Below are 12,503 nucleotides of genomic sequence, written 5' to 3' on the forward strand. Positions count from 1 at the left end.
CATTAGATAATTTCCTAAATGGAATCAATATTAATTTTTTTTGCTAATGACACAGACCCATTTCCCAATCCAGTCTGAAATGAATGACGTATGAAGTCTTGGAAAGATTAAATTTTTGTTTGGGATATATATATATATATATATATATATATATATATATATATATATATATATATATATATATATATATATATATATATGTGTGTGTGTGTGTGTGTGTGTGTGTGTGTGTGTGTGTATGTATGTATGTGTGTGTGTGCGTGTGTGTGTGTGTGTGATGTAAGAAAGGGGGAAATGGAAGAACATTAAACTTCGGTGAGTATATCGACTTTTTTTCCCCCAAAATTATAGCATTTTGATGATACACAGAATTTTTTAAACAAGACTGGTAATTATATTCTTTATTCCACCCAAAAACAGTATAACAGAAACAAAATCCGCAGTCTGAAACTGTTTGGAGATTAAACAAACACCCACACTTCGAACGGGTTTCTTAAAGTTTCATTCAGCTCTGTCGAAGGGATGTTATGAATATAAGGTTACGGACGGTTTTTGGATCTCTTGGCTATTGTGAAAATGATTAAGAGTTTATGCAAGACATTATCTGTTTTTTTTTTTTAGCACATAAGGAGCTCAAAAGAGAGAGAGAGAGAGAGAGAGAGAGAGAGAGAGAGAGAGAGAGACTGTGTCCATTGAATAAAGATGCACTTGTAGTTCTTATTATATTCATACTTTCATCTGCTGAACTTGAATCAGTAATTTATGGTGCACTGCCTAACTGTAGCGAGAGGGTAGCCGTAAAGTGGTTTATGATTAGATTTTTATGAACTAACATGAACAAACTCAATAAATATTTCTATGCATCCTGAAAAAGTAGGAAAAAGTTACTTACCTATCATTTTAGTCCTTTCTCACATTAGTCCTAGCCATAAACGGGAGCTAAAAAGATTAATGCCATTGCCTTCTTGAACTCTGTTATAAGTGCTTCTGGAAACACTCTGGAACCTGTTTTGATCAAATCTAAGTATTGCATTATCAACATTTTTATTTATTTTTTGCTCTAAATTTTAGTATCTCCCATCATTCACCAAAGGGAATGATTTTTAATGCGGGGCACACTTATCCAAATTAAATCAAACGTGATGATAACATACTTCTACAATTTGTTTTCCCTCTTATTATCCATCTTTGTAACCTAAGCACAAATTTGCAGCATTGTCTATTGCAGGCTTCGAAAGTCCTGCGGCTTTACGATATTGTAGCAAAATCATTTAAAGAACTTTTGATTAGTATCTTATTTATAGTAGTCAAAATAAAAAAGAGGCAATGAACTCCTTTTCACGCACGGTTACAAAATGCCGTTGAACTGTAAACATTTTGTAAGTTTAGATTTAGATCTCCCTTATAAAAGTCAACTGTGGGTCAACATTTGGTTGACTTGACCAGAGGTATATAGAGAGGATTTCATTGTTACTGAATGTTTTCACATATATATATATATATATATATATATATATATATATATATATATATATATATATATATATATATATATATATATATATATATAAGTGAAAATTAGTGTCTGCATTAGATGCATGAGATGGAAGATTACGATGTGTCAAAAAATGTCCTATTCAGCAGTAAACATCAATTCAATTTTACTTGAAAATATTGTGAACTTAAATATCAACTAAACATTGTTAAAGTAAAATTCTTCAAGTCACAACTTACCAATTCTCTTAGCAGACGATTTCTCAGAAACTATAAAAATTACGAACAAATGTGATCCCTACAATCTGAATGTCTAATTACAAACGTTCAAGCATTTCTAGATTAGTAACTGATGTTAGTTTGAATTTCAATTTAATATAATTGTGTAAATGACTAATTTTATGGTTTTTGCGCAAAGTATCCATCTTTTATTGAGCAATATAAATATAAATGAAGTAGAAATCAGTGGTCAATATCTTTAATTTTTCCTGGAGCCATATCCTGGTGTTAGAATGGCCAAATAGTATATATAAACTGAAGCAAAATACTCTTTGGTAAACTGTCTATAAGATACCAACTACAAAGGAATTTCCTAATTCGGACAGAAATTCATGTTCAACAATCGCCATAATTATGTGTTGAAGCCATTTCAATTAAGATCAATGAAAATCAAGTTGGATATTGTGATGCCATCTAGTAACCGCAGATGATTATCCATATTTTTTACTCTTTTGAAGAAAGTAGAGAGAGAGGGAGAGAGAGAGAGAGAGAGGGGAGGTGATTCTGAATAATTCTCTTTAAAGCAAATTGCAAGAATAAATGTACGAAAACAAGTGTGTGAAACTGGAGCCAGATTTGTCTTAACATAACATCCGTTGATGAAAGGACTCCTTTCGCTTTTCAAAAGAAAGAGGAAACGATATTAACAAAGAGAGGATGCTAAAACTGATGGGAAAGATTCAGTTGAACAAATAAAATAGAGCAAATAAGTAGGTTCTGTGTGAAGCTGTGTAAATCTATGTGCATCTAATTGAAACCAAGCAAAGGACAGTTTTAAGTAAAAGACAAAACTCTGAGCAATGTATATTAAAAATCTTTGACAGTATTCTGGCCTTAGATTTTAATTTTTGCATAATTAATATATTGCTATCATGTAATTCACGCATAATATACATTTTTTTCTCACTCTAAGAACCGACGGAATTCTACACTGACATAAAATAATATAGGCTACGGACATTCAATCCTATACGTGTGTGGCTTTATCCCATTGAGTGTAGTAGTCTCTCCTCAGCATCTAGTGCACTAGTACGCTATTTTAGTCTTCCTTAAAGTCTTTAATTTAGAATCAAACTAAATATTCTTTGATGTATCGGACACTAACTGAAGAGCTGTCTTTTGTCATTTATTTTCAAGTTCCTCCATTAACTCAACTCCTCTCTTTGCGTTCTTCTTGATGTTCCTAACATCCAGGAATTTCAAGTGGGATGTGTCAAAGAGTATTTCTTTGACTGTGTGGAAATATGAACCCCGTAACGACATTTTCACTTACATATCACAGCCAGTTATATATACATACATTATATATATATATATATATATATATATATATATATATATATATATATATATATATATATATATATATATATATATATATATATATATATATATATATATATATATATATATGTATGACTTTTATCACATCACCGTGATTCATATACAATCAGTAAGCTACAAACGTCCTTAATATCCACTTTGCTCTACCTCTGAAAAACAATATATTTTCATATATGTTACCGAAGGGGAATTTTACTGATAATAAGTTCGTCGTCCGTGGGCTCGAAACCAGCGAAGGACAAGAACCGAGGACTAAAGTGGACGCTTTAAACCACGGCCAGCAAGTGAGGTAGTGATATCGCCTCCATACAAATTCCCTGTCGAACTCAGGTGATTGTATTTAGTGATGATATCCACCCACCTCAGCCATGTTGACCGTGTAGTACGTTTGTCACACGCAACCGTATTATGACTTTTTATCACATCACCATGATTCATATACAATCAGTAAGCTACAAACGTCCTTTAATATCCAATTCGCTCTACCTCGGAAATAATATATTTTCTCATATATATTACTGAAGCGGGAATTTTTTAGTTGATAAGTTCGTCGTCCCGTGGCCAGAAACCAGTGAAGGACAAGAACTCAGGACCTGATGGATGCTTTAATCACACGGCCAGCAAGTGAGGTATAAGTTGATATCACTTCCATATGCAAATTCCCCCATCGAACTCAAGTGTTTGTATTTAGTGATGATATCCACCCACCTCTGCATGTTGACCGTAGCGTTTGTCGCACACAGCCATATTATGACTTTTATCACATCACCGTGATTCATATGCAATCAGTAAGCTACAAAACGTCCTTTAATATCCACTTCGCTTACTCGGAAATAATATATTTTCATATATGTTACCGAAGGGAAATTTTTTAGTTGATAATAAGTTCGTCGTCTCATGGGCTCGAACCAGCGAAGGACAAGAACTCAGGACTACAGTGGACACTTTAAACCACACGGCCAGCAAGTGAGCCCACGGGACGACGAACTTATTATCAACTAAAAAATTCCCCTTCGGTAACATATATGAAAATATATTATTTCCAAGGTCGAGCGAATTGGATATTAAAGGAGGTTTGTAGCTTACTGACTGTATATGAATCACGGTGACGTGATAAAAAGTCATAATATGGCTGCGTGCGACAAACGCACTACGCGGTCAACATGGCATAGGTGGGTGGATATCGTCACTAAATACAAACACCTGAGTTCGACGGGGAATTTGTATATGGGAGGTGATATCCACTTATACATGACTTGCTGGCCGTGTGGTTTAAAGCGTCCACTGTATTCCTGAGTTCTTGTCCTGCGCGGATTCGAGCCCACGTGACAGGGAACTTATTATCAACTAAAAAATTCCCCTTTGGTAACATATATGAAAAAATATTATTTCCAAGTAGAGCGAATTGGATATTAAAGGACGAGTGTAGCTTACTGATTGTATATGAATCACGGTGATGTGATAAAAGTCATAATAGGCCTGCGTATGACAAAACACACTACACGGTCAACATGGCAGAGGTGGTGGATATCGTCACTAAATACAAAACACCTGAGTTCGACAGGAATTTGTATATGGGAGGCGATATCCACTTATACCTCACTTGCTGGCCGTGGTGGTTTAAAGCGCCCACTCTAGTCCTGAGTTCTTGTCCTTGCTGGTTCGAGCCCACTGGACGACGAACTTATTATCAACTAGAAAATTCTCTCGGTAACATATATGAAAATAAATTATTTTGAGGAAAAGTAATTGATATTAAAGGACGTCTGTAGCTTACTGATTATATATGTATGTATGTATATACATACATATATATATATATATATATATATATATATATATATATATATATATATATATATATATATATATATATATATATATATATATATATATATATATATATATATATATATATATATATATATGTATATATATATATATATATATATATATATATATATATATATATATATATATATATATATATATATATATATATATATATATATATATATATATATATATATATATATATATATATATATATATATATATATATATATATATATATATATATATATATATATATATATATATATATATATATGTATATATATATATATATATATATATATATATATATATATATATATATATATATATATAATTATCTGGCACTCTGGGACACAGACTATGTCTGATCTGGTTTTAGAGAAATGAGCAGTTACTATGGTGAGTTCCTGTAGGGGGTAGCGCCATCAGTGCACCTTACTTGGTGTACTGTTGGCATTACTCAAGGCTCTTTGCATTGTCCTTTCGGTCCCTAGTTGCAACCATTTTCATAACCTTTTTATTCCATCTTGCTATCCAACCTCACCTAACAATGGTTTCGTAGTGCAACTACGAGGTTTTCCTCCTGTTACATCCGTGAAACCTTTCTATTCTCAATTTCCCTTTTAGCGCTGAATGACTTCATAGGTCCCAGTGCATGGCCTTTGACTTGAATTCTATATTCCTTTCCATTCCTATAGGGAGTACTGCAGATGATAATAAATATATTAAATGGTTATGGAGGTATTTGCAACATATGATCTTTTGCAATGTTTAACAAATCTTGTAGGTGGAAGGTATGTGTCTTGAGTGTTGTCAGTTCAGCATTTAGCGTACAGTTACCATTTGGGATTCAGCAATTGACCATCGGTAACCTGAACATTGTTCGGAGAGTGCCCGGATACAGTGGCACGTGGAGGGAGGTTAGCGTCAGCCTGTGGTTTGGCTCTAGCTGGATTTCTGGGTGTGTTAAACGGAAATATACATTCGTGCATACATTGTGAGAATCATTTGGTGCGATCCGTTCTTGTGAAAGGGGGGTATTCGGATTCTGAAAAGCAATAGCTGACAGATGTGCTTAGGACATGCTGGGAATTGGAATTCCTATTCGCTGGAGAGTGAGTAGAAACTTAGAAAATTACTAACTTTTACAGACCCGATTATTTTAGTGATTATTCCATTATCTTTATTTAACATTTATCTCATGTGTTTCTGTGTGTTTGTAAGCTGGGTGGACTTTGATTTTTAATGGATATGGTTCCTTTCTTTAGCAGAGTGTTTCAACGGAATAATGGCTAAATTGGGGTGGTCACGCATCTGCACAGACATGCATGTAACATAGCCATAGTGGGAAGACGTCACTTAAAAAAAAACTGTGACTTAAAGATTTATGATTACATGGAGAATTATTGGGGTAGAGAATGAAATGGGGAAGAATCCCATTTATAATTCTGGTGTTTGCTAAGATGGTTTTTGTAGAATATATTCATTTATCATTGCATTCTTTTGTTCTTTCAGCAATTTTCTTATTTACCATATTATTAACTTGTTATATGTTAGCTTCACAGGGTAAACTATTTTTGTACACATGGGTCAATTTCCACACATTAGTTTAGGGTATTTTTGAGAGAGAGAGAGAGAGAGAGAGAGAGAGAGAGAGAGAGAGAGAGAGAGAGAGATGCTCATCCTCGGTCAGCTACTAATGTGTGCGATTTTCCGAAGGCAGGTGAAAAACAAGTTGTAGGGGTTTTTCCATGCAACAAATATAACATAAAAAACCTAAATGCACTTTTTTTTTTATATTTAACATTGAGAATATATAAATATATAGGAATTTTGAGAAAAGCTGTCCTTAAATAATAGATGCCACTTTTTCAATACCACTGAGAAAAATACGTAACAATTTTTCAGAAACACATGAACTCCTTAGAATAAAAAAAATAGAAATTAAAAATAACATTCTATAAACGTTTAATATGCATTAAAGGTAACACACAAATGCTCCAAAACATAAAAACAGAAAATATTTTATACTCGATAAATAAACTGGGGCGAGGCAAGGAGACCTATATTTAGTGTAGAATTCCATTTTCACATTACGCAAACATGGTCATTGAGAGTACACCGAGCTAATCTCCAGGTCCGAAATATTTTTCTTAGCTTGAGATAAGGTCAGTGTACTTCAGTTTAAAAAAAAATATTGGATGCTTCCTCTTGTCCTTGCCCAGAATATAATTATTTCCGCTTAAAAATTATGGCTTCATCCCCATGAGATCTAGGGTATCTCAGATGATAAATTAGTCATTAACTAAAAGGCTAAAATTCAGTATGAAAATCTTGGCATCGCTAATGCTTACGATAAATTTGACCAGTTTACATAACACAATAAGCTTAAAGAAAAGTCACTCGGACAGCCCATCGGAGACCGGCTCCTCAAAATTCCCCTTCCATATCATCACTAATCATATTGGGTGGTACTAAAGGGACAGTCCTTGGTCCGATTCTTTCTGCATCATGAAAAGTTACATGCAAATTTACCAACAAAAACACATTTATATCTACCAGTAATTATTGTTTCTGGCATCGTTCCCATATTAAACAAACTAAAATAACAAACGTTTCAAAATGAACTCGATAATGCTCTTTACCCCTGGTGACAGAGAAATTGATGGGGACAAATTTGAACACTACTTTGTAAAAAAATCACAAACATTAGCTCCCTTCCTGTATCGAACTGCAACAATATCCTTATTTAATGACCTTGAAGAAATGACATCTGGCGACAGTTACACATAAAGATGGAATCAGAGCGAACTGCCCTAAAGAATCGGCTTGGAATTTGAAATCATTTTCAAAAGAAGTTTTCAATACTAAGGGTGCATTATGCGTGACGTTGAATAAACCACTTGCAGATTCTTCATTACCAATGTTGTCTTTCCAGCTTGCGAAGTACAGCCAATATACTGCTAAGAACTTGCATTATTTTCCATATTTGGTCATAGCGTTAAAACTAAATAGCCTTAAGAATATGTGTACTTCTACTAAATCAAGTTGGCTTTGTTTCAGATTTACTGTCACACCCATAGCAAATCTAAAATGGCTTTAGATGCTCTAAATCCAAATCTACGCTGCCGTCATCGTTCACTGCATTTCAGTCATAAATAACCAGCCGGTGCTCAAATATAAAACAATATTTATTTAGACAAATTCTTTTGTATATTCCCAAATGAGCCAGGGTGCGAGGCTACTGACCGCTTCAATGATCTCAGTGCAAAGAGAAAATCTGACCGAGCGGACACTTCATTCACAATTCCAAAGTCAGAATTGAAACCATTTCTTTCAATAACTATATAAAATACTACCTTAATCCATGCAGGCAAGGGCGTCGACGAGGTAATCCTCCACCCTCGGAAGAATGACTTGATTCAACTCTCTCTCTCTCTCTCTCTCTCTCTCTCTCTCTCTCTCTCTCTCTCTCTCTCTCTCTCTCTCTCTCTCTGACTTTTGTCTAAAGGTTTTACTTTCATACATACTTACTCTTAATGAATAGTAAACACATGAATAACCAGTTTCAAAAAGAACGAATGTAAATCTTGAGTTTTCACTTACCCTCCTTTCAGCGTTTATCAAAAGCTCTCTCTTTAAAACTGCCATGTTTTATTAAAGTCTCTCAAAAGGACAATTATCCTCCTGTGCGAAGCTCTCCTAAATACTGCAAGAATTCCTTGACTAAGTAAAATAAAATTCCAAAATGTGTTCTTTGCGATATCCTTTTAAAATTATCATGGATATGAAATAGTCTGTGCTTTTGCGCACGCATGTCAGGGTTTATGATTGTGTATATGTAGGAATGATATTTGAAAAGAATAAAAATATCAGATATGCCTCAAAATTTACCTATTTCATTTACAAAATTTCTGCTGAAGATGTGTATATTTCTTCACATTAATTACGGGAGTGAATGTGGCAAAATAAAATGAAATGGTTTGTCATCTGGATCAATAAAGTTACATGAAATATTTGCGTTATTTGTCACAGTTTTGCGTGGATATTCTAAGTGGGTATTCGATTATAAAATTAAAAAGAAATAATTATTTGCTTTACCCGCAGATTACTTGCACAAAGAATTACATCTACTTTCAGAGCACATTTGCTTCAAAATATTCTTTGGGTCCCGTTGCTTTCTTTCATCACACAAAATAGGATGAGAGAGAGAGAGAGAGAGAGAGAGAGAGAGAGAGAGAGAGAGAGAGAGAGAGAGAGAGAGAGTGGAAAGGCAAACGGTAATGGTAGCCCAAAGACTTTCTCCATACGTGTTGGCATTCGGCCTAGTGATAACTGAAGTTTTCATTGGGCTGGAATGATAAGCGTTGGAAACTGTTTGGCCAGCTTCCTCAATCTGATATTCACAGGCTGACAAATGCACTGAATCTGTCGGTATTTCAACAAAATATATCACAAAGAGACAATTATTTTCATAAATGTTAGGGGGCATGTATGCATGTATTATAATTTTCTTTCAGTTGCCTGACAAAATGGGCTATCGATAACCTGTTTCTCGCAAGTGTTCATTCAAATACCACAGAATAATATAAAGTATTTTTATTTATGCCCATTTCAAATTCAAAATCTCTCTCTCTCTCTAAAATACTACAGACTAACATATAATACACACACACACACACACACACACACACACACACACACACACACACACATATATATATATATATATATATATATATATATATATATATATATATATATATATATATATATATATATATATATATATATATATATATATATATATATATATATATATATATATATATATATATATATATATATATATATATATATATATATATATATATATATATATATATATAAATGTATATATATATATATATATATATATATATATATATATATATATATATATATATATATATACACACACATATATATATATAAATGTATATATATATATATATATATATATATATATATATATATATATATATATATATAACTCTTTTCCACTGCAACAAATGCTAACTGGTATGTATCCTACTCATTAGCTGTAATTCAAAATCTAACTAAACCACAATGATTATGGGTGGGTTTTATTTAAAGATACAGGAAGATAAACAGTGTTACTAAAAATATGAACTGTTCTGGGAATGGGTGAATTCATTACCGAATATAAAGTCTTTTACACTTGTTAGGGAATCTATCTTATGAGTCATTGACATTAATTAAAGTTCAAGAGTATTTCATGGACCTAAAAACTCTTTTCATACAATCCTAAACCGGCAGCCTTTTGCTTTTTATCCTCCTCATGGTAGTGAGGAAACAACGTAAGCAATTCAATAAAACCACTGTTTACAACAGATTTTGTGGAGACGTTTCGACGTCAAATTAAAAAGCTGATTGAATTTGTTCCTGGGGATTGTTGGTGGGATTGAACATCGAGTACAGCGGAATATCCAATGCTGTGAGACCAATATAGATTTTTGTATACAATGCTACGCAGTGATTAGATATAGATTATTGCTGTCGGTGTACAATACATAATACCCCTTCCCTCTCTCATTCTGTTTTTTCTCTATTTTTATTCTATATCTGTCCAGCATTCACTTGCACGGCGGTCATCTTTTGACAAATCACAAGATCAATAAAAATGAGCAAACTGGTTTTCTTGACGTTACTAATTTATTCTACCAAATAATTTCTAAATAGTGATGTCTCAATCGTTTTTTTGTACGTTTTGATAAATTTCTATTGATTTTCTGTTAAAGAAAATTTGCAGGAAAATACGTGTACTTTCATCAGAGTAAATGTCTAAATATTAACATAAAAGCTAAACGGCCTTAAAAAGGGACTTCCTCCAAGAACATAGATTATTGTTTGAAATAAGTTCTTTGAGTGTTTTCAAAGTCTGTGTTTATTCTGTTTATACCCGGTAGTGACAGAATATCAATCTTAAGTAATCGTATTTCAATTTCTGGATTCCTTTACGAAGCGTGGGAATTATTGTGATGCCTATAGCGGCAGAGGAGAATTCTTAAACAACCAATTTCAACTACCGGAGTGCCATTTAATACCTCCCATTTAATAATAATATTTCGTCTTACAATCTTTATCCAGTAATTACGATGAATCGTCATTATATATATATATATATATATATATATATATATATATATATATATATATATATATATATATATATATATATATATATATATATATGTGTGTGTAATTCTAATTCCATTAATGCCCTCTTAACCACTCGAATTCTTCGCACTTTTTGGATATGTTTGGATCTTACGGCTTTGTAGTTACAAGCATATCCAAAAACGTGCGAAGAATTCGAGAAGTTAAGAGGGCATTGCGGCTATTAGAATTACATATGTGTCTGGTAAAAGTGACCAGTTGATTCTATATATATATATATATTTCAGAAAATATGGCCGCTTTAACATTGTCAGGTACAGAGATGTGATGGAAGAATTTTGGTTGTGAGATGGTACTGTCGTGAAGCCGTCAGTTGCGAAATCGTTCATTCAGCAAATACTTCGTTACATTTGCAATTAACCTGATGAGCACACAATATTGGCTCCATCATATGACTGGGTTGCTATGTGGGTACATGAGTTCGTATGTTACAGAATCTCGATTTTGTGTCTAATTCTGCCCCAAAATTAGTTCGATCGTTCATTAGCGGAGCTAGAGCGAGATCGTGAAGACATTATCTTTGAGTGTGGCAAGCTCTTAGAATTGGCAGAATAAGATGTCATGGTTGTGGTGGTTGTGGTGATGACTTTGTGGGCAATGATATGATGTAGTCATGATGGTGTGATTATAGAGACATACAATGCATACCTTGCAAAGTATAATATCTCTGTGTGGATTGACTTTTTAAGACTTGACTTAATAATACTTAAGTTGGAGTATGTGAGAAGATTTTGACTTTACAGGTCATTAGCCATGATTAGACTTTTGAGTTAGAGTTGGATTATTTTTTTGCTTGACAATTTCATTTGTGATGCATTTTAATCTTTGCTTTGTTTATTCATTACTTGTTGGGTTGCTTTAAATAATAAATCTATTTTTGTAGGAAAGATTGAGTTTTCCTTATACGAACCATTTCATTTCTTTAATGTGGAATGCGAGAACGAAAGAGATCTTTGTGACATTCGCGAGAGAGGGGAAAGCTGCGAGAGAGAGAGAGAGAGAGAGAAATCCTTGTGAGGCGAAAGTTAGAGAGATAGGGAAGAATGCATGAGATGGAACAGAAAAAGATTCGCTGTTGAAAGAGAGTGTGTGTCAGGGAGTGGAGTAAGGGCCGAACACCCCCATCGCCTTCTGAAGACAGACCAATCGGTATGCTATGTGATATTCCTACACGGAATATTTTGTCTGTTTCAAATGAATGGTGTTACATATATATATATATATATATATATATATATATATATATATATATATATATATATATATATATATATATATATATATATATATATATGTGTGTGTGTGTGTGT

The sequence above is a fragment of the Macrobrachium rosenbergii genome, chromosome 1 (genome assembly GCF_040412425.1).
Source record: "Macrobrachium rosenbergii isolate ZJJX-2024 chromosome 1, ASM4041242v1, whole genome shotgun sequence".
NCBI lineage: Eukaryota > Metazoa > Arthropoda > Malacostraca > Decapoda > Palaemonidae > Macrobrachium > Macrobrachium rosenbergii.